At 43.2% G+C, this 24,614-nt stretch overlaps 5 pseudogenes; all 5 read right to left on the bottom strand.

The window, feature by feature from the left end:
- Positions 1–18,826: 18,826 nt before the first annotated feature.
- Positions 18,827–18,928, bottom strand: LOC141173240 (U2 spliceosomal RNA; annotated as a pseudogene).
- Positions 18,929–19,749: 821 nt separating this feature from the next.
- LOC141173248 (U2 spliceosomal RNA) lies at positions 19,750–19,851 on the bottom strand (annotated as a pseudogene).
- An 856-nt stretch (positions 19,852–20,707) lies between these two features.
- On the bottom strand, positions 20,708–20,809 carry LOC141173255 (U2 spliceosomal RNA; annotated as a pseudogene).
- An 849-nt stretch (positions 20,810–21,658) lies between these two features.
- LOC141173254 (U2 spliceosomal RNA) lies at positions 21,659–21,760 on the bottom strand (annotated as a pseudogene).
- A 1,742-nt stretch (positions 21,761–23,502) lies between these two features.
- On the bottom strand, positions 23,503–23,612 carry LOC141173261 (U2 spliceosomal RNA; annotated as a pseudogene).
- Between the last annotated feature and the right edge of the window lie 1,002 nt (positions 23,613–24,614).

Genomic DNA, 24,614 nt, shown 5'->3' with positions numbered 1-24,614 from the left:
CAGGCCAGGCTAAGAAAAGTGTGGGAAAGGTTACCGGGACAAATAGGGGTGGCTGGGGACTGAGTATGGACACCCGGCCACCCCCTGGAGGCTGGGGAGCAAGCGGGGACACCCGGCCACCAGGCGGCTGGGGACTGAGTATGGATACCAGGCCGCCGACACAGCCATGGCGTGGTGGCCAGATTCCGCCTCCACATGCCTAAAAGGCCCAATTTAAAGTGCAAGCAAGCAAGCAGTATGGTATTGCAGCCTGGGGGTCGGTGGGTGGCAGGCTGCATACTTGCGCTTGCATTGCAAGGAATGGGAGAGGTACAGTTGAACACTGCCCTGGGACATGGACTTGAATGGGGATAGTTGCAAGTCTGCAACGACAGGTGCAAGGTGGGAGGCATCTTCGCATGTACCATGAACAGGGGTTTGGCATGCACACACTACAGCGGAATAGGCTCTCCTTCCCGCTAAATGCACTGGGGAGGGCACAAGTAATGTTTTGGTATACGCGCTTAATCTTATGTATAAGGCACACCAGGACAAATAGGGGTGGCTGGGGACTGAGTATAGATACCTCGCTGCCGAAGCAGCCATGAGGTAGTGGCCAGCTTTGGCCTCCTCCAAACTAAAAGGCCCCATTTCAAGTGCAAGCTAGCAGTATGGAATTGCAGTCTGGGGGTGGGTGGGTGGCAGGCTGCACACTTACACTTGCATTAAAAGAAAACATAGCAGATGCTAACTTCTGTCATCATCATCATGCTCCTCACCTTGGCACTCTCAACTCCACCGATGGAGAAGTCAGGGCCCACCGGAGGAGTCTGGTTCTCTGGTGGGCTCGTCCAATGCTGCCTAAAGCAGGCCGGGCTAAGAAAAGTGTGTGAGGGGATGTTCCAAGGAGAAATAGGGGCGGCTGGGGACCATTTATGGACACCCGGCTGCCCCCAGGCGGCTGGGGTCCGTGTGTGGACACCCGGCCGCGGGGCAGCTGGGGACCGAGTATGGACACCCAGCCGCCAGGCGGCTGGGGACTGAGTATGGATTCCAGGCCGCCAACACAGCCATGATGTGGTGGCCAGATTCCGCCTCCACATGCCTAAAAGGCCCAATTTCAAGTTCAAGCAAGCAAGCAGTATGGTATTGCAGCCTGGGGGTGGGTGGGTGGCAGGCTGCATACTTGCGCTTGTATTGCAAGGAATGGGGGAGGTACAATTGAACACTGCCCTGGGACTAGAACTTGCATGGGGATAGTTGCAAGTCTGCATCTTCTGATGCGGCAAGGATCACTTATGATGGGCACACTTTTAGACAATGACCTGGGATTCAGAGATGCTTCCAGGGGTCTTCCCCATGCTGTTCCCATGTCTTTTCAGCACTTTATGCATGTGTCACACAGCACATGGCCAGATAAGGTTGTAAAATGTTAAAATGACATTTCCCGGTGAATGCATTTGTCATAGTTGAAAGCAATACAAAAGTGCAAAAACGCATAAAAAATGCTACTTGTGAACATAGCCAAGGTGTGGAGGAGTATTTTTGTTTTTGGTCATTTATTTCAACTTATACACAAGTCTTTTCCCTGGAAAGGATGTTCCTTAACATATTTCACAGGAAAAAAAACTTTCACTTTCGTTTTTGAACGTTTTATTGTGAGCCCGTAAAAGTGGCTTAAAACCTCTGACCACGTTGTTGACAGCAGTGACCTGGGGGTCAGAAATGCTTCCTGGGGCGATCCCCATGCTGTCCCTGTTATAGCAGAAGATGGAGTCCCTCAAGTTTAAAGGCCCCATCTATGCTATATAAGTCTGACAGTTATTTTAGGTGAAAACAACAGCTATGAATGTTCCTTCTTGTATCAATAGCGTGTCCTTGGGTGAAGATAAAGTGATTCTCCCTGGCCAGATGTTTCTTCTAGTGTAGCAATAATGTGTTCTTGCAGAAAGATGAAATGACCTTGCTAACTAGATAAGTCTAATTAAATATTTTAAAGCATACAGAAACTAGCTTTTTTCGCTTGTTCAGCTAAACTGTATAATCGAACCATATATGGCAAATCTGTTTCCTGCCTTTAGGGTGTATATTAGCCCTGTGTTTTGTAATAAAGTTTTTAGAGTATGTTTAGACACAAACATCCTGTCCTGTGTCTTCATTCTCTCCGAGCTCGTAATCCAAAGGATAGAAGACCCAAAATTCAGTGACGACAGCTGGCGCCTCGAACAGGGACCTTGAGTTAATCTACCCAAGGGTGCTCGACCGGTCCGAGACATGGGACGAGTGAAGCTCTCTGTTGGTGATATATACAGCACTGAGGTAAGAATAACTGTTATATTCTACCTAATTATATCACTGCATAGAAGAGACTCCCTCACCCCCGAGCGGTCGGCTCCCCAGGTAATTCAACAGATTGTTGTCTGGCTCAGGTCCCTTTGAACCAGTAGAATCCCTCAGATAAATTGACAGTCCTGCCTTCTATCCTTTGGAGAATTTAAGAATGAAAGTATGGATCCGATGATTGTGTTGTGGATGTGTCCCGGGATTGATGTTTTTGGTCTGTTTTTCTGGTTGGCGTATAAGTCCTAGAGAGGCTAGTAGTGGAATGGTTCAGAAACCTTTGTGGTCCATTGTCTAAGTGACCATTGTCTAAGTGCCAAGGAAGGCATTATAGACAAAGACTTAGTGGTACGCAGAGAAGGGAAACAGGCACTGATTGGAATTGACAAAATATTGTGTAAAGCGGGAATGAATGAGAATGGAGAGATGAATGGAGAGAAATGGAAATCCTTCTCTAACTCCTATCATGGATGGTTGAAAGATAAGGGTCTGTTAGGGACAGTAGATGTATGGATGAATGCATGCGCTTATTTTGAAGGAAAGATTGAAGAATTAGGAGACGGACGTTACAGACTGACAGAAACTGGAATGACAGATTTTCCTCCCTGTCCGCTCCCGACGTCACCCCCACCCCAGTATCAGAATTCCCAGGAACCTAAATGTTGGGTTTGCCCCAGATGTGGACAGCAGAACCCCTTGACAGTAGACATCTGTGTGGCATGTGGAGGACCGAGACCCCACCCAGATAGTCTATTCCCAATGAGGACAGTAGTTGTGCCAGCAGCACCAGCAGCAGCAGCAGCAGGGGAGGGGTGCAGTGGTTCCAGGTCAGGAAGCTCGTACAATGTTAATGTATAGACCATGGAGTCCTTCAGAGCAGTTGGCGTTGATCTCCCAGCTGCCAGATCCGTCCCAGTCCCCTATGGGTTTTGCTAGAATGATCACCACCATACAGGATACGTACCATGCCACTAGAATAGATCTGCAGGGGGTAATTAAGGGAAAATTGGCAGATGAAGCCCGCTATGATAGGTTGATAGATGAGACAAAAAAACAGTATGCCAATAGGACCGGACCCGTAGATGCAGAATCTAATGATGCAGCAGCTGGAGTCCTATTCGCAGCAGCGTTGGTAAAAGCATGTCAAGACAGGCAAGCAGAAAAGCAAGTTACACTAGAAGATAGAGTGCAGGGAAAGGAGGAAGATCCTAAGGATTATTTCTATGCACTAAAGAAAACCTGGTCAGAAATGGGGTTCAACCCCAGGAATAAGACTAGTGAGAGAGTATTAGCAAGTGCTTTCATGAATGGACTAAAGAAAGAGATTGCAGAGAAAGTAAAAGCAAGTAGACCGGACTGGAGATCAGTGAAGGCAGAAGATTTAGCTAGAATAGCTCAGGGGGCACAGCATGACATAGCGCAGGCAAAGAGAGCTGCCAGAATACACATAGTAGAGACGACCCCCAGAAACAACAGAGGCAGAGGACGGACTGAAGGAGGAGGACAGAAACTGTGTTACGGATGTAAAAAGCCAGAACATTTTAGAAAGAACTGTAGGACCAACCCGTATACAAATGCTCAGAGTACGGGTCCTCCAGCTGACCAAAAAACGCCCCCATAGGATGAGGGCAGCTTGCACATGAACCCCCTCATCTCCTTACCCCCAACTCCCAGTTGTATAGTGCAGGTGAACCTACCAGGGGGACATGAAATCGATTTCCAAGTAGATACGGGGGCCGACAATTCAGTAATTACGCAAGGTGATTGGCCATATACTGACACTGATTTTTCACATCATGTCATTGCCACCCCCTTCAATTCTCCGTCTGTCCTGCTTCCTGTCTCTAAAAGAATTCCCCTGCAAATTCAAGGAGCTACTGTACATAGCCAGCTCATGGTATCGCCCCGAGGCCAATTTAACCTTTTGGGAAATGATGTGTTGTCCCAATTACAAGCACATATTGAGTAGAGATGAGCGTTGTTCTACTCGAACTGTTCGCCAATCTCAAATTCGAGCTGTTTTGGGCGGTGTTCGAGCCGTTCGGCGAACACGAACGATTTGAGAAAAATTCGGCTGTTCGAGGTTATGTTCGATAACTGTTCGTGCACCAAAATCATAACTGGATTTTTTCTCAGTAATGATGAAAATTAATGTTAATACGCAGTTTGAGTGTACAGCGGGGTGGGGGGAGGGGCAGGGGATGGATCTCTGCAGGAATAATGAAGATCTCCATTTTTTTTCTCTTTCCCGCATTTACAGTGGGGAGGTGCAATCTGTCAGCCTATCAGCAGCGCACACACGGAGCGAAGTGCTTTTTTTCACACAAGCAAGGGCATGTGTCATTGGCAGTGTATGTCACATGTCCTTGCCCTATAAGACCAAGCCAATTTCCCCGTCGCCACCATTTTCTCACTGCTGCAGCTGCGTGTTAGACGGCACCGCTGTTGCTGTGTGCGCTATACCTTGTTAATTTCAAGCCAATTTTCGCACAAATCTACAGATAGCTTGGGAGTAGGGAATAGTTGTTATTGCAGTCCTTTTAAGGACTAGGTTACAGCATTTCCTACGACTTTTATCAGGCAGGTCTGTGCTCTTAAATAGATAGGTTGTGGGAGTAAAGACTAATTGTAATTGGAGTCCTTTTCAGGACTAGGTTACATCAGTTCCTATCAGTTTTTGCCAGGCAGGTCTGTGCCAGTGCTGTGCAAGTTTTTTTCACAGCATTTGGCTGAATCTAGCAAAGCTAATCCTTTTTGGCCTATTGCAGAGTGTGTTAGTCAGTGGAGTAGCCTATCTGTGTTGCAAGATATACCACCTGTGTATAGAATACCAATTTTTTTACTGCACCTAGTGAAGTAAAATCTTTTGGGCATAGCATCATTCTATTAGTCCATCTATACTGACCTCCATCAGGTTACAAATTGAATATAATTTTTTTCTGCATCTAGCTCTGAAAAAATATTTGGCCTTCTAGCAGTGTGTGGGACTTTCTCTATTAGTCCATCTATACTGACCTCCATCAGGTTGCAAACTGAATATATTTTTTTCTGCATCTACCTCTGAAAAAATATTGGGCTTGTAGCTGTGTGTGGGACTTGTTCTATTAATCCATCTATACAGACCTCCATCAGGTTGCAAACTGAATATAATTTTTTTCTGCATCTACCTCTGAAAAAATATTTGGGCTTCTAGCTGTGTGTGGGACTTGTTCTATTACTCCATCTATACTGACCTCCATCAGGTTGCAAATTGAATATAATTTTTTTCTGCATCTAGCTCTGAAAAAATATTGGGCTTCTAGCTGTGTGTGGGACTTTCTCTATTAGTCCATCTATACTGACCTCCATCAGGTTGCAAATTAAAAATAATTTTTATCTGCATCTACCTCTGAAAAAATATTTGGGCTTCTAGCTGTGTGTGGGACTTGTTCTATTACTCCATCTATACTGACCTCCATCAGGTTGCAAATTGAATATAATTTTTTTCTGCATCTAGCTCTGAAAAAATATTGGGCTTCTAGCTGTGTGGGACTTGTTGTATTAGTCCATCTATACTGACCTCCATCAGGTTGCAAACTGAATATATTTTTTTCTGCATCTACCTCTGAAAAAATATTGGGCTTCTAGCTGTGTGTGGGACTTGTTCTATTAATCCATCTATACAGACCTCCATCAGGTTGCAAACTGAATATAATTTTTTTCTGCATCTAGCTCTGAAAATATATTTGGCCTTCTAGCAGTGTGTGGGACTTTCTCTATTAGTCCATCTATACTGACCTCCATCAGGTTGCAAATTAAAAATTATTTTTATCTGCATCTACCTCTGAAAAAATATTTGGGCTTCTAGCTGTGTGTGGGACTTGTTCTATTAGTCCATCTATACTGACCTCCATCATGCTGCAAATTCAAAATAATTTTTTGTCTGCATCTAGCTCTGAAAAAATATTTGGCCTTCTAGCAGTGTGTGGGACTTTCTCTATTAGTCCATCTATACTGACCTCCATCAGGTTGCAAATTAAAAATAATTTTTATCTGCATCTACCTCTGAAAAAATATTTGGGCTTCTAGCTGTGTGTGGGACTTGTTCTATTACTCCATCTATACTGACCTCCATCAGGTTGCAAATTGAATATAATTTTTTTTTGCATCTAGCTCTGAAAAAATATTGGGCTTCTAGCTGTGTGTGGGACTTGTTGTATTAGTCCATCTATACTGACCTCCATCAGGTTGCAAACTGAATATATTTTTTTCTGCATCTACCTCTGAAAAAATATTGGGCTTGTAGCTGTGTGTGGGACTTGTTCTATTAATCGATCTATACAGACCTCCATCAGGTTGCAAACTGAATATCATTTTTTTCTGCATCTACCTCTGAAAAAATATTTGGGCTTCTAGCTGTGTGTGGGACTTGTTCTATTACTCCATCTATACTGACCTCCATCAGGTTGCAAATTGAATATAATTTTTTTCTGCATCTAGCTCTGAAAAAATATTGGGCTTCTAGCTGTGTGTGGGACTTGTTGTATTAGTCCATCTATACTGACCTCCATCAGGTTGCAAACTGAATATATTTTTTTCTGCATCTACCTCTGAAAAAATATTGGGCTTGTAGCTGTGTGTGGGACTTGTTCTATTAATCCATCTATACAGACCTCCATCAGGTTGCAAACTGAATATAATTTTTTTCTGCATCTAGCTCTGAAAAAATATTTGGCCTTCTAGCAGTGTGTGGGACTTTCTCTATTAGTCCATCTATACTGACCTCCATCAGGTTGCAAACTGAATATATTTTTTTCTGCATCTACCTCTGAAAAAATATTGGGCTTGTAGCTGTTTGTGGGACTTGTTCTATTAATCCATCTATACAGACCTACATCAGGTTGCAAACTGAATATAATTTTTTTCTGCATCTACCTCTGAAAAAATATTTGGGCTTCTAGCTGTGTGTTGGACTTGTTGTATTAGTCCATCTATACTGACCTCCATCAGGTTGCAAACTGAATATATTTTTTTCTGCATCTACCTCTGAAAAAATATTGGGCTTCTAGCTGTGTGTGGGACTTGTTCTATTAATCCATCTATACAGACCTCCATCAGGTTGCAAACTGAATATAATTTTTTTCTGCATCTAGCTCTGAAAAAATATTTGGCCTTCTAGCAGTGTGTGAGACTTTCTCTATTAGTCCATCTATTCTGACCTCCATCAGGTTGCAAATTAAAAATAATTTTTATCTGCATCTAGCTCTGAAAAAATATTTGGGCTTCTAGCTGTGTGTGGGACTTGTTCTATTACTCCATCTATACTGACCTCCATCAGGTTGCAAATTGAATATAATTTTTTTCTGCATCTAGCTCTGAAAAAATTTTGGGCTTCTAGCTGTGTGTGGGACTTGTTGTATTAGTCCATCTATACTGACCTCCATCAGGTTGCAAACTGAATATATTTTTTTCTGCATCTACCTCTGAAAAAATATTGGGCTTCTAGCTGTGTGTGGGACTTGTTCTATTAATCCATCTATACAGCCCTCCATCAGGTTGCAAACTGAATATAATTTTTTTCTGCATCTAGCTCTGAAAAAATATTTGGCCTTCTAGCAGTGTGTGGGACTTTCTCTATTAGTCCATCTATACTGACCTCCATCAGGTTGCAAATTAAAAATAATTTTTATCTGCATCTACCTCTGAAAAAATATTTGGGCTTCTAGCTGTGTGTGGGACTTTTTCTATTAGTCCATCTATACTGACCTCCATCACGCTGCAAATTCAAAATAATTTTTTGTCTGCATCTAGCTCTGAAAAAATATTTGGCCTTCTAGCAGTGTGTGGGACTTTCTCTATTAGTCCATCTATACTGACCTCCATCAGGTTGCAAATTAAAAATAATTTTTATCTGCATCTGCCTCTGAAAAAATATTTGGGCTTCTAGCTGTGTGTGGGACTTGTTCTATTACTCCATCTATACTGACCTCTATCAGGTTGCAAATTGAATATAATTTTTTTCTGCATCTAGCTCTGAAAAAATATTGGGCTTCTATCTGTGTGTGGGACTTGTTGTATTAGTCCATCTATACTGACCTCCATCAGGTTGCAAACTGAATATATTTTTTTCTGCATCTACCTCTGAAAAAATATTGGGCTTGTAGCTGTGTGTGGGACTTGTTCTATTAATCCATCTATACAGACCTCCATCAGGTTGCAAACTGAATATAATTTTTTTCTGCATCTACCTCTGAAAAAATATTGGGCTTGTAGCTGTGTGTGGGACTTGTTCTATTAATCCATCTATACAGACCTCCATCAGGTTGCAAACTGAATATAATTTTTTTCTGCATCTAGCTCTGAAAAAATATTTGGCCTTCTAGCAGTGTGTGGGACTTTCTCTATTAGTCCGTCTATACTGACCTCCATCAGGTTGCAAATTAAAAATAATTTTTATCTGCATCTAGCTCCGAAAAAATATTTGGGCTTCTAGCTGTGTGTGGGACTTGTTCTAAAACTCCATCTATACTGACCTCCATCAGGTTGCAAATTGAATATAATTTTTTTCTGCATCTAGCTCTGAAAAAATATTGGGCTTCTAGCTGTGTGTGGGACTTGTTTTATTAGTCCATCTATACTGACCTCCATCAGGTTGCAAACTGAATATATATTTTTCTGCATCTACCTCCGAAAAATTATTGGGCTTCTAGCTGTGTGTGGGACTTGTTCTATTAATCCATCTATACAGACCTCCATCAGGTTGCAAACTGAATATAATTTTTTTCTGCATCTAGCTCTGAAAAAATATTGGGCTTCTAGCTGTGTGTGGGACTTGTTCTATTAATCCATCTATACAGACCTCCATCAGGTTGCAAACTGAATATAATTTTTTTCTGCATGTAGCTCTGAAAAAATATTTGGCCTTCTAGCAGTGTGTGGAACTTTCTCTATTAGTCCATCTATACTGACCTCCATCAGGTTGCAAATTAAAAATAATTTTTATCTGCATCTACCTCTGAAAAAATATTTGGGCTTCTAGCTGTGTGTGGGACTTGTTCTATTACTCCATCTATACTGACCTCCATCAGGTTGCAAATTGAATATAATTTTTTTCTGCATCTAGCTCTGAAAAAATATTGGGCTTCTAGCTGTGTGTGGGACTTGTTGTATTAGTCCATCTATACTGACCTCCATCAGGTTGCAAACTGAATATATTTTTTTCTGCATCTACCTCTGAAAAAATATTGGGCTTCTAGCTGTGTGTGGGACTTGTTCTATTAATCCATCTATACAGACCTCCATCAGGTTGCAAACTGAATATATTTTTTTCTGCATCTAGCTCTGAAAAAATACTTGGCCTTCTAGCAGTGTGTGGGACTTTCTCTATTAGTCCATCTATACTGACCTCCATCAGGTTGCAAACTGAATATATTTTTTTCTGCATCTACCTCTGAAAAAATATTTGGGCTTCTAGCTGTGTGTGGGACTTTTTCTATTAGTCCATCTATACTGACCTCCATCAGGTTGCAAATTGAATATAATTTTTTTCTGCATCTAACGCAGCCAATAGTTTTGGCCTAATACCACAGTTTGGCCACTCAGCTCTGCTCGGTTCCCATCCATTGTTTTTTTGTGCAAACAACTCCAGAGTTGTGAATTAGTTAACCACCAAAATGAGTGGAAAAAGGCCTGCTGCTGGTGGAAAGGGGAATAGGCATATTGGGAAGGGGAAAAAAGGTTGTGTCCGTGGGGTAGGTGTTAAAGCAACAGTAACATCTGCAGAAGAAAGACCATCTTCCAGCCAAACTAAAATGTCTACTTCTTTTAGCGGACAATGTGATAAGATCCCTTTCTTACGGCCACGCCAATCGCTACAAATTCCAGATGAGGCACAAAAACAGCAGGTGCTTCAACGGATATCAAGTGCTCCTTTAAGTGGGCTCTCCTCCACATCAACTTCAACATCACAAATACTCCAGTCCTCAAAGGTGTCACCCCAATCGCACTTGCTTCCTCACAGCTCCCAAATCTCCAGCTGCCCGTCTGAGTATGAGGTAGAACAGATGGTTGAGTCTGCAGAGCTGTTTACTCATACTATAGCCTGGGAATCAGAGGTCGACTCCAGCGCTTCTGTGAATCCAGACGAGGAAATGATCTGCACTGATGCCCAGAATCTTTATGAGTCGGATCCAGGACCAGACGCAGAAGGTTCTGACCATAATGTAGACCCTCATTCCCAAACTGTAACTCCTGTTGGTGGAGACAATGAGGAAGACGATGATGAGACTCAAATACCTGATTGGAGCGACAACTTTAGTTTTTTGTCAGGGCAGGAACAGGTACGCTCTGAGGACGACGGGTGTGATAACGCACAGGGTGATGATGATGAGGTTGGAGATCCCACTTACTGTCAACCCACAGTCAGCCAAGAGATGAGGTCAGCAGAGGAGGTGGAGGAAGATGCTAGTGACGACGAGGTCAGGTTGCTTCTTCCTGGACAGAGACGTAGTACTGGAAGCACGTCAACAACTGCATCCTCAAACACAACTCTGCCCCTCACCACAAGTCGTGGTGTCTCTTCAGGTCGCATGGGTGCTAAGCCTTGCATAGCCTGGGCATTTTTTCAGATCGATAAAGATGACCCAACTCGTGTTATCTGTAACATTTGTCAGCAAAAGCTAAGTAGAGGCCAAAAAATACATAGTTTGAGTACTTCATGCATGAACCGGCACATGGACATGAAGCATAAGTTGCAGTGGGAAGCTCAGTGTGCTACAATGCGGCCTAGCCGGCCGGGCCAACCGCCGTCTGCCATATCTTGTGCATCCGCGGCCTCTTCATCCTCTGTGACTGGGGGGACAGCAGTCACACCTGTTTTGGGACGCAGACCTGCCACCTCTTTACCCGCAACAGCCAGCGTGATTGGCAGGTCATCATTTTCTTTGGAGGTGGTAACACCAGCTGGTGTTGAGCGCTGTCCGACATCGATAGCACCACCTTTGGATCAAGGCAACCTAACATGTCCGCATGCATCTTCCTCACAGACCGGCAGTGTGCCGGGGACACCCTTATCAACCCCGTCTAAGCACAATAGCCAGCCCTCGGTCCCTCAGATGTGGACAAGTAAAAGACCATTTCCTCCTAGCCATGAGAAAGCTAAGAGGTTGAATTTCACCATCTGCAAGCTCTTGGCTACAGAAATGCTGCCTTTCCGCCTGGTGGACACAGAGGATTTTCGAGACCTTATGTCCGTCGCAGTGCCCCAGTACCAGATGCCCAGTCGGCACTAGTTCTCAAAGAAAGGTTTCTTTGCCTCTGGGTGAGGTGCAATACCTCTGTAGCAACCGAGCCCTCAGGGTAATACAGTTCCATTTATCTTCAGCCTAGGTGACGTATTGCGATACAGGGCCGTGATTTTGGCTATAAAAGGGTCCCCTAGACCCCTACCCCAAGCTTTTTAAGAGAATCATATATGGCGTGCCAGGAGACTCTATGGAATGCTTTCTCAGCATCCAACGAGAGTATCTAATTACAAATTTTTAACTGCATCTAGCCCAGGAAATACTTTGTGCCTAGTAGCAGTGTCTGCTAGTCAGCGGATTATCCCGGATGTTAAGCAAGCTACACCATCTGTAGTTTTGACACTTAATTTTTTCAAAGGAAATGCTTCGGGACGACGGGATACTCAGTGAAGAGCATCAGGAGGCACCCCAAGGCATAGGGGCTGGGACTGGCAGTAGGATGCCTTGTGGTGGACAGCCGAGCTCGATCCTTATAAAAGCTTTTTAACTGCAGCAGCTTTAGTGGACGCTACTGGAGCTGGAATTACGTGGCTGCTGGCATAAGACTTGCCCTCCAATAGATCCTTGTAAATGGATTTAAAGTGTATTCATTCAAATTAGAGAGACAATTTAAATTAAAAATCTTAGAGCTGCCTCCACCACAGGGGGGCTCGCTCGACCCACCAGCGGACAGGCACCAGTATTGGGAGAGGGGGGCTGGCCGTCAGGGTTCACCGCGGCTCTGGCACAAACCCGGCGACACGGAGGTGGCACGGGCAGGAGCGGACTGAACGTGTTGGCTTCTCACTTTTTGGATTTTAGAAGGGCATGACATGCCTATATCTGTGTCTCCCCCTCCTTTTACTCCTCCACCTCTTTTCTTTTCGCATGACTATATGTACTTGTCACTTTTCCATGTGTTAGTTGTGTCTTCAGAGCAGTTTGTCAGCTTTTGGACACCTTTGAAGGTGTTTTCTATGTGTTTCTATGTGTTTTTGTTTGCCTGCCATTGGTTTTAACGGTGTTCGAAGGTGTTCGACGAACAGTTCGACGAACACACGGGTGTTCTACGAACCGAACCGAACTCGAACACTACGGGGGTGACTCAACACTAATATTGAGTATCATCCCAATGGCACTGTCACCATGACCCCAGGTTTAAAACCAAGTACCCTTTGCAAAATTATGTCACTAGATATTGCCAGCATAGAAGAGACAAATGAATTTCCCCCGATATTGGAGCAGGCTGTACCACATTATTTTTGGGCCTCAGACAAAACAGATGTTGGTAGGTTAAGAGTTCAACCAGTAATGGTGAAATTAAAACCAGGAGCCATTTTGCCTCAACAGAAGCAGTATCCCCTTAGCTCGGCTCAGGCGAATGCCATAGCCCAGCAGGTCCAAAAATTACTACAGAGAGGAGTCCTAGTCAAAACCCAGTCCCCTTGCAACACTCCCCTGTTCCCAGTAAAGAAAAAGAGTGTGCCAGGACAACAAGCCGCATATAGAATGGTCCATGACCTCCGGTTGGTTAACAAAGCCACAGAATTTCTAACACCAGTTGTGCCCAACCCGCATACTCTTCTGTCACAGATACCTTCTAACTCTCTTTGCTTTTCAGTGGTTGATTTGGCAAATGCATTTTTCAGTGTACCATTACATCCTGACTGCCAGTACCTGTTTGCTTTCACATTCCAGGGCAGTCAATATACATGGACAGTGTTGACACAGGGTGACCAGAATTCACCCACAATGTACACTGCAAGTCTGCAGGAAATACTGGAGGGATGGTCTGAACCACATATCGTTGTTCTGCAATATGTCGATGACCTGTTCATTTGTGCCCCCTCCAGGAAACAATGTCATAGTGCAACTATATCGCTTGTGTTGTTTCTCTATCACGCTGGCTGCAAGGCATCGAAAGATAAGCTTCAGTTTTGTAAATCTTCAGTCACCTTTTTGGGACATTGCATTACACCAGGAGCTCGTCATTTAACAAATGCACGTAAACAAGCAGTACAGGCATTCACCGTCCCCATTAATGTTGCAGCCCTCAGAACTTTTCTTGGACTTGTTTCCTATTGCAGACAGTGGATTCATGCCGTCTCTGTTTTAATGCAGCCCCTCTATGACTGTCTTACCCCAACACCTTTTGTACTAACATCAGAGGCAATAGACTGTTTTTATTCTCTCAAGAACCGTATTTTGGCCGCTCCAGCTTTGGGTACACCTAATTATGAGCTCCCATTTACTCTGTACCTTCATGAACAAGCTGGACATGCAACAGGAGTTTTAACTCAAACACACGGTGATAATCAGAGACCTGTTGCCTACTTTAGTGGCAGATTGGATGCGGTAGCCAGAGGTGCACCATCCTGCGTACGTGCTCTGCATGCTGTTGGACTATTACTCCATAAATCCGCAGACATTGTTCTTGACCACCCGCTCACCGTTCTAACACCTCATGATGTCTACACTATATTGAATCAAGTGCAACCCGCTCACCTCTCAGCAGCACGTCATCTTAGGTTACAATGTGCACTGTTAATGCCTCCCAATGTTTCTTTACAGAGGTGTACTACCCTGAATCCAGCAACTTTGTTACCTCTCTCGGATCTAAAGGAGGAGTCAGGTACTGTGCTTTATAAGGAAGATCCAAGAGAGGAAGTTCCTCATGACTGTGTACAAATGATGGCACAAGAAACGGCAGGTTTACCTACTGTATTTGAACATGAATTACAAAATGCAGATTTTGAATTTTTTGTAGATGGATCCCGTCATCAGGACGATTCAGGTACCTTCCATACTGGATATGCAGTTGTCTCCCTCAATGCAGTAATCAAGGCAGAACCAATGCTCCCACACCAATCGGCTCAAGAAGCTGAACTTAGGGCCCTAACCGAGGCCTGTAAACTAGCGGAAGGTAGTATTGTTAACATTTACACAGATTCTAGGTACGCATTCGGTATATCGCAAGATTTTGGTCCAATATGAAAGTCAAGAGGTTTCCTGACGGCAGCAGGACACCCCATTAAGAATGCTGATGCGGTCCAGCAGTTAATTGATGCGCTACAACTACCTAAACAAGTAGCTGTCATAAAGGTAAGAGCACATACCAGACGCACCGACCAGGTAAGCAGAGGAAACGCGATGGCAGATGCAGCGGCAAAAACAGCAGCCTGTAAGCCGCAACAAGGGTCAACAGTATGTCAGTTAAGTGCCCCTAAAAACCCCTTTGTGTCGGAGGACATCTTATCCCAAATGCAGGCTCAGGCTCAAAAGGAGGAGGTTGATAAGTGGTTAAAGGAAGGTGCATGCCTGAATGAAGCAAATGGGGTATGGGGGAAAGGGACACAACGATGCCTTCCAAGGGCACTGTACCCAGCAGCTGCCCAGATACTACATGGGCCGACACACCAATCTAAAACGGGTGTGATGAGTGTGATGCAGAAACATTGGGTGGCACCAGGATTCTCCATCTGTATTGAAAACCTGGTACAAGGGTGCATGATATGTGCTACACATAATCAGGGTAGAGTAGTTAAAACACCACCCAAACACACCCCCCGGCCCCTCTATCCATTCCAGAGACTGCAAATTGATTATATTCAGCTGCCAAAGTCAGGATCATGGGAATATGTGTTGGTCTGTATTGATTTGTTCTCAGGATGGCCAGAGGCTTTCCCAATTGCCAAAGCCACGGCTGCGGCAATCGCAAAGAAACTGCTTGCGGAGGTGGTCTGCAGGTATGGGGTACCAGAGATAATTGAGAGTGACAGAGGTACACACTTCACAGGTGAAATAATGAATGAAGTCATGTCAGCTCTAGGAATTCAACAAGCATTCCACACCCCATATCACCCGCAAAGTAGTGGTAAAGTGGAAAGACTGAATGGGACATTGAAATTAAAAATTCAGAAAGCCATGGCTGAGACAGGAAAACCATAGCCGGACTGTTTACCACTTACTCTGTTTTCAGTAAGATACACGCCTAATAGAAAGACTGGACTCTCTCCATATGAGATATTGTTTGGCAACGTACCCAGCCTAGAGTGTTTCTATCCGCAAGCATTAGAAATGAACAACCATGTGCTAAGTTCCTATGTGAGGGCTTTACACAAAAAGATTAAGCAAGTACATGATAATGTCTTCAGTTCTCTTCTAGATCCAGATCAAGACTCTAGCAGCCATACGCTGCAACCTGGAGACTGGGTGGTTATAAAAAGACACATGAGGAAAAGCCTAGATCCACGGTTTGACGGACCCTTTCAAGTTCTGCTGACCACAAGTACAGCCGTTAAGCTAGAGGGAAAAGAGACCTGGATCCACGCATCCCATTGCAAAAAGATACTAGGAGAACCAGCGGACAAAGAATGAAGACATTGTTTATACTTACCTGCATCCTTACAACCACAGGTGCATGGACTAGGTTGAGCGCCACAGATGGAGACGACAATAGATTCATTAGACACCATCTTGCTCTAATCGATGGACTAAAGGAGCAAAACCAGACCATTGCTAATTGTTCGATATGTACACATGCCCCTGTGACGTCCACTAGCATACCCTTTCTCGCAGTCCCGGTCTCATGGGAAGAGATAAACTTTTGGGTGAACTGTTCAGATACTTGGGCCAATAATTCCACACAGAGATTTTCCTTTCTAAATCCCGCAAATTGGTTTAAAGGTATTGGTGGGTGGTTGGCTGGTATAGTACAAGCTATTTTACAGGTTTTGCTAATGGGTCTTGCGGTTTATTTGGTTTTTAAGCTTTTTCTAATGTGTATTCAGCGTTGTACTAAAAGAAAACATAGAAATTCGTATTGATAAATGAAGGAACAAAAGGATGGAATGTTATAGCAGAAGATGGAGTCCCTCAAGTTTAAAGGCCCCATCTATGCTATATAAGTCTGACAGTTATTTTAGGTGAAAACAACAGCTATGAATGTTCCTTCTTGTATCAATAGCGTGTCCTTGGGAGAAGATAAAGTGATTCTCCCTGGCCAGATGTTTCTTCTAGTGTAGCAATAATGTGTTCTTGCAGAAAGATGAAATGACCTTGCTAACTAGATAAGTCTAATTAAATATTTTAAAGCATACAGAAACTAGCTTTTTTCGCTTGTTCAGCTAAACTGTATAATCGAACCATATATGGCAAATCCGTTTCCTGCCTTTAGGGTGTATATTAGCCCTGTGTTTTGTAATAAAGTTTTTAGAGTATGTTTAGACACAAACATCCTGTCCTGTGTCTTCATTCTCTCCGAGCTCGTAATCCAAAGGATAGAAGACCCAAAATTCAGTGACGACATCCCCATGTCATTTGAGCACTGTCACTATCGTTTTGGGCACTTGTTAGGCTTTTAAAAGACTGCCGGGTGTGCCACCACAAAAATGCTCGAGTCTCCCATAGACTAACATTGGGCTCGTTGCTCGGGTCGAGCACCCGAGTATCACGGCGAGCTCGGCCCAAGCTTCGAGCACTCGAGCATTTTAGTGCTCGCTCAACACTAGTCAACACGCTTTGAAAGTATCCTGAATGATCCGCTGCCAACAGGTTATGGGCCCAGCGTGACACAGAACTCCAGCGTGACATAGAAGAGTAATACAGCAACAGAAGTCCAAAGCAAAAGCAGCGCAGAGCAACAGAGAAGATGTCCACAAGCAGGGATCACTGGAAGTTCTCAGTGCAAAGTCTCACCAATCAGAATTATCAATCTTGGAAATTTAAGGTGAAAATGCTGCTCATAAGAGAAGATATGTGGAAATATACGCAGGAAGAAGTGCCTCATCCATTACCAGATGATTGGCTAGAGAAGGATCAGAAAGCACAAAGCACGATCTCCCTCAGTGTAGATGATGATCAGATTGTGCATATATGCAAATGTGCAACTGTAAAAGAGATGTGGGATGAATTACAGAAAGTGCATGAAAGATCAAATCTTAGCAATAAGCTTTATCTCATGAGAAAACTGTATCAGTCTAAGCTAAGTGATGGGCAGAATATGCAGGACTATATAAGAAACACCCTAGAGATTGTGGAGCATCTCAGGGGCATTGGAGAAGAAATGAAAGACTTTAATGTTGCTGCACTACTATTAAGTGGTCTTCCAGAACGTTATGACACAATTGTCACTGCACTAGATCCACGGCCAGATGATGAGCTCACACTAAAATATGTCAAAGGCAAGCTTGTAGATGAATTCAAGTGAAAAACACAACAATGTAAGCAGCAGTAATGAATCTAGAGCAGAAACAGCATTAAAGACACAGGACTTTCCTAAAAATAAGAGCAATCTAAGCGAAACTCGTGAATGTTTTGTCTGTAGAAAGTCCAGCCATCTTTAAAGTAGACTTCAGAAATTGGAAAGCAAGAATGAGTCAGCTTAAAAAGCAGAACAGTGATCACAAGGTGAAAACAGCTGTAGAGGAAAAGTCTGCCTGTGTTGAAACTGCATTTAATACCAGTACAGGATCATCTGCAAAGCATATGTGGTGTATAGACTCTGGTGCTAGCAGCCATATGATGAATAACAAGGATTGCTTCACTGACCTTGATGAAAGCAAGTCAGAAAAGGTCATCTTGGCTAATGGTCAATATATGACTTCAGAAGGAGTAGGAGACGGCTACCTCCACTGTCCAGTTTCCTCAGCACAAAGCAGAAAGATCCCAGTAAAGGATGTTCTCTATGTTCCCAGTCTTGAAAGCAATCTTCTGTCAGTAAAGAAGCTTATGCAAAAAGGGAATGTAATTACTTTGAAAGACAACAGCTACATTATATCAAAGAAGGGTCACACTCTTGCAGAAAGAAAAATCCAAAATGAACTTTATCAGCTAAAATGCAAAGAAAGAGTGTACAGGACTAGACAAGATCTGCATAAGAATTGTATCCATATATGGCACATACATCTTGGGCACAGAGACCCAGAAGCAATAAGGAAGCTAGGTCAACTTGCAAATGGTGTGGAAATCAAGCAATGTAGTCAAATGATGAAGTGCACTAGCTGTCTTTAAAGGGCAAATGTCCAGAAAATCCTTTCCTAAAGTAAGAACCACTACATCTGCACAGCCACTGGATTTGATACACACAGATATTTGCGGTCCATGGGACAGTTGAATTAAAAGAGCAACAGCTGATAACAAGGCCACTGACTAGGTATATGGTGTATGTGCAACGGTGTAGCAAAGGACAAATGCATTATTGCAGCTTATCTCAGGAAGGAAGGGATAGATAGATAGATAGATAGATAGATAGATAACATTACAATACAATATAATGGTAAAAGCAAAGCACATATACTAAATGAGAACAGATACTACACTTGATGTTAGCCAAAAGGCCGAGAAGCGATAACCTGAATTGGTTTTGGCCTATGACTGCACCCTGGCTTCAAGAAAGCACCCATTGTAGAGATAGGGGCAAAGACTGCCCTTAGGAGGACATGTTGTTCATCAATAGACAGCTTAAAACCCACAACTTTACTGCTTGTTGCAGCTGCAGCCCACGCATGCATTTTTAATCTGCATGAGTCTGCCTATTTTCAAACATTCTCCCCTCCCCCCCCAATGTCTCATGCACCTGCAGACAAGGGGATGGGGAGAGGATAACTAATTAGTGAACAAACAAGCAGCGGTCCACCTTCTTCCTAGTCTGCAGGCTCCCTACAGACTGTAGCTAACTGCAGCAGCACAGCCAGATAAAGGCCAGGAGCCCATTATGACACGTGCAATGATGTTCCATTCTTGCATTATTCCATTGTTCCATTCTCTTGCATTATTCCATTGTTCCATTCACTCATTACATCTATTGCAAGCAATCTATCTGCCTGGGTGAAAACCAATAGGATGCTCTGATTGACAGACATAGGTAGCACTTTAAAACAACATCTCAGACCAAACTTTTTTTTATCTTTTTTTCATCCACAGATAGAAAATTAAATAAGTCAGAGCTCCACCAGAGGGAGCCAGCATTTCACTAAAGAAATCGTAACGTCCCTCACATTTTTTTTAAATGCGTGGTACTCAGCAACAGCCAACTGATGGGACAGTTGAATTAAAAGAGTAGCAGCTGAAAACAAGGCCACTGACTAGGTATATGGTGTATGTGCAACGGTGTGGCAAAGGACAAATGCATTATTGCAGCTTATCTCAGGAAGGAAGGGATAGATACATAGATAGATAACATTACAATACAATATATTGGTAAAAGCAAAGCACATATACAAAATGAGAACAGATACTACACTTGATGTTAGCCAAAAGGCCGAGAAGCGATAACCTGAATTGGTTTTGGTCTATGACTGCACCCTGAATTCAAGAAGGCACCCATTGTAGGGATAGGGACAAAGACTTCCCTTAGGAGGAGATGTTGTTCATCAATAGACACCTTGAAACCCACAACTTTACTGCATGTTGCAGCGGCAGCCCACGCATGCATTTTTAATCTGCATGAGTCTGCCTATTTTCAAACATTCTCCCCTGCCCCGCAATGTCCCATGCACTTACAGACAAGTGGATGGGGAGAGGATAACTAATTAGTGAACAAACAAGCAGCAGTCCACCTTCTTCCTAGTCTGCAGGCTCCCTGCAGACTGTAGCTGACTGCAGCAGCACAGCCAGATAAAGGCCAGGAGCCCATTATGACACATGCAATGATGTTCCATTCTTCCATTCTTGCATTATTCCATTGTTCCATTGTCCCATTCTCTTGCATTATTCCATTGATCCATTCACTCATTACATCTATTGCAAGCAATCTATCTGACTGGGTGAAAACCAATAGGATGCTCTGATTGACAGACATAGGTAGCACTTTAAAACAACATCTCAGACCAAACTTTTTTTAATCTTTTTTTCATCCACAGATAGAAAATTAAAGAAGTCAGTGCTCCACCAGAGGGAGCCAGCATTTCACGAAAGAAATCATAACGGCACCCACATGTTTTTTAAATGCGTGGTACTCAGCAACACCCACCTGATGGGACAGTTGAATTAAAAGAGTAGCAGCTGATAACAAGGCCACTGACTAGGTATATGGTGTATGTGCAGCGGTGTAGCAAAGGACAAATGCATTATTGCAGCTTATCTCAGGAAGGAAGGGATAGATAGATAGATAGATAGATAGATAGATAGATAGATAACATTACAATACAATATATTGGTAAAAGCAAAGCACATATACTAAATGACAACAGATACTACACTTGATGTTAGCCAAAAGGCCGAGAAGCGATAACCTGAATTGGTTTTGGCCTATGACTGCACCCTGGCTTCAAGAAGGCACCCATTGTAGGGATAGGGACAAAGACTCCCCTTAGGAGGACATGTTGTTCATCAATAGACACCTTAAAACCCACAACTTTACTGCCTGTTGCAGCTGCAGCCCACGCATCCATTTTTAAACTGCATGAGTCTGCCTATTTTTGAACATTTTCCCCTCTCCCCACAATGTCCCATGCACCTGCAGACAAAAGGATGGGGAGAGGATAACTAATTAGTGAACAAACAAGCAGCGGTCCACCTTCTTCCTAGTCTGCAGGCTCCCTGCAGACTGTAGCTGGCTGCAGCAGCACAGCCAGATAAAGGCCAGGAGCCCATTATGACACGTGCAATGATGTTCCATTCTTCCATTCTTGCATTATTCCATTCTTCCATTCCCTTGCATTATTCCATTCTTCCATTCACTCATTACATCTATTGCAAGCAATCTAGCTGCCTGGGTGAAAACCAATAGGATGCTCTGATTGACAGACATAGGTAGCACTTTAAAACAACATCTCATACCAAACTTTTTTTTATCTTTTTTTCATCCACAGAGAGAAAACTAAAGAAGTCAGTGCTCCACCAGAGGGAGCCAGCATTTCACTAAAGAAATCGCAACGGCTCTCACATTTTTTTTAAATGCGTGGTACTCATCATCACCCAACTGAAGGGACAGTTGAATTAAAAGAGTAGCAGCTGATAACAAGGCCACTGACTAGGTATATGGTGTATGTGCAACAGTGTAGCAAAGGACAAATGCATTATTGCAGCTTTTCTCAGGAAGGAAGGGATAGATAGATAGATAGATAGATAGATAGATAGATAGATAACATTACAATACAATATATTGGTAAAAGGAAAGCACATATACTAAATGAGAACAGATACTACACTTGATGTCAGCCAAAAGGCAGAGAAGCGATAACCTGATTTGGTTTTGGCCTATGACTGCACCATGGCTTCAAGAAGGCACCCATTGTAGGGATAGGGACAAAGACTCCCCTTAGGAAGACATGTTGTTCATCAATAGATACCTTGAAACCCACAACTTTACTGCTTGTTGCAGCTGCAGCCCACGCATGCATTTTTAATCCGCATGAGTCTGCCTATTTTCAAACATTCTCCCCTCCCCCCCAATGTCCCATGCACCTGCAGACAAGGGGATGGGGAGAGGATAACTAATTAGTGAACAAACAAGCAGCGGTCCACCTTCTTCCTAGTCTGCAGGCTCCCTGCAGACTGTAGCTGACTGCAGCAGCACAGCCAGATAAAGGCCAGGAGCCCATTATGACACATGCAATGATGTTCCATTCTTCTAATCTTGCATGATTCCATTGTTCCATTGTCCCATTCTCTTGCATTATTCCATTGTTCCATTCACTCATTACATCTATTGCAAGCAATCTATCTGCCTGGGTGAAAACCAATAAGATGCTCTGATTGACAGACATAGGTAGCACTTTAAAACAACATTTTAGACCAAACTTTTTTTTTATCTTTTTTTCATCCACAGATAGAAAATTAAAGAAGTCAGTGCTCCACCAGAGGGAGCCAGCATTTCACTAAAGAAATCGTAACAGCCCCCACATTTTTTCAAAAGCATGGTACTCAGCAACACCCAACTGATTGGACAGTTGAATTAAAAGAGTAGCAGCTGATAACAAGGCCACTGACTAGGTATATGGTGTATGTGCAACGGTGTAGCAAAGGACAAATGCATTATTGCAGCTTATCTCAGGAAGGAAGGGATAGATAGATTGATAACATTACAATACAATATATTGGTAAAAACAAAGCACACATACTAAATGAGATCAGATACTACACTTAATGTCAGCCAAACGGTCGAGAAGCGATAACCTGAATTGGTTTTGGCCTATGACTGCACCCTGGCTTCAAGAATGCACCTATTGTAGGGATAGGGACAAAGACTCCCCTTAGGAGGACATGTTGTTCATCAATAGACACCTTAAAACCCACAACTTTACTGCTTGTTGCAGCTGCAGCCCATGCATGCATTTTTAATCTGCATGAGTCTGCCTATTTTCAAACATTCTCCCCCCCCCCCCAATGTCCCATGCACCTGCACAGAAGGGGATGGGGAGAGGATAACTAATTAGTGAACAAACAAGCAGCTGTCCACGTTCTTCCTAGTCTGCAGAATCCCTGCAGACTGTAGCTGACTACAGCAGCACAGCCAAATAAAGGCCAGGATCCCATTATGACACATGCAATGATGTTCCATTCTTCCATTCTTGCATTATTCCATTGTCCCATTGTCCCATTCTCTTGCATTATTCCATTATTCCATTCACTCATTACATCTACTGCAAGCAATCTATCTGCCTGGGTGAAAACCAATAGGATGCTCTGATTGACAGACATAGGTAGCACTCTAAAACAACATCTCAGACCAAACTTTTTTTTATCTTTTTTTCATCCACAGATAGAAAATTAAAGAAGTCAGTGCTCCACCAGAGGGAGCCAGCATTTCACTAAAGAAATCGTAACGGCCCTCACATTTTTTTTAAATGCGTGGTACTCAGCAACACCCAACTGATGGAACAGTTGAATTAAAAGAGTAGCAGACGATAACAAGGCCACTGACTAGGTATATGGTGTGTAGCAAAGGACAAATGCATTATTGCAGCTTATCTCAGGAAGGAAGGGATAGATAGATAACATTACAATACAATATATTGGTAAAAGCAAAGCACATATACTAAGTGAGAACAGATACTACACTTGATGTCAGCTAAAAGGCAGAGAAGAGATAACCTGAATTGGTTTTGGCCTATGACTTCACCCTGGCTTCAAGAAGGCACCCATTGTAGGGATAGCAACAAAGACTCCCCTTAGGAGGACATGTTGTTCATCAATAGACAACTTAAAACCCACAACTTTACCTCTTGTTGCTGCTGCAGCCCACGCATGCATTCTTACTCTGCATGAGTCTTGCTATTTTCAAACATTCTCCCCCCCCCCCCCCCAATGTCCCATGCACCTGCAGACAATGGGATGGGGAGAGGATAACTAATTAGTGAACAAACAAGCAGCGGTTCACCTTCTTCCTAGTCCACAGGCTCCCTGCAGACTGTAGCTAACTGCAGCAGCACAGCCAGATAAAGGCCAGGAGCCCATTACGACACATGAAATGATGTTCCATTCTTCCATTCTTGCATTATTCTATTGTTCCATTGTCCCATTCTCTTGCATTATTCCATTGTTCCATTCACTCATTACATCTATTGCAAGCAATCTATCTGCCTGGCTGAAAACCAATAGGATGCTCTGATTGACAGACATAGGTAGCACTCTAATACAACATCTCAGACCAATCTTTTTTTTATCTTTTTTTCATCCACATATAGAAAATTAAAGAAGTCAGTGCTCCACCAGACGGAGCCAGCCTTTCACTAAAGAAATCGTAACGGCCCCCACATTTTTTTTAAATGCGTGGTACTCAGCAACACTCAACTGATGGGACAGTTGAATTAAAAGAGTAGGAGCTGATAACAAGGCCACTGACTAGGTATATGGTGTATGTGCAACGGTGTAGCAAAGGACAAATGCATTATTGCAGCTCTTCTCAGGAAGGAAGGGATAGATAAATAGATAGATAGATAACATTACAACACAATATATTGTTAAAAGATAAGCACATAATAATAATAATAATATTTTTTATTTATATAACGCCAACATATGCCACAGCACTTTACAATTAAGCGGGGACATGTACAAACAATAAATTCAATACAATTGAGACAGTTTAAA

This window comes from Phyllobates terribilis, unplaced genomic scaffold (genome assembly GCF_046119375.1).
Source record: "Phyllobates terribilis strain yellow unplaced genomic scaffold, ASM4611937v1 Scaffold_12__6_contigs__length_324123572, whole genome shotgun sequence".
In the NCBI taxonomy this organism is placed as follows: Eukaryota; Metazoa; Chordata; class Amphibia; order Anura; family Dendrobatidae; genus Phyllobates; species Phyllobates terribilis.
The sequence above is the reverse complement of the archived record's forward strand: the minus strand, read 5'-3'. Positions and strand labels throughout refer to the sequence as shown.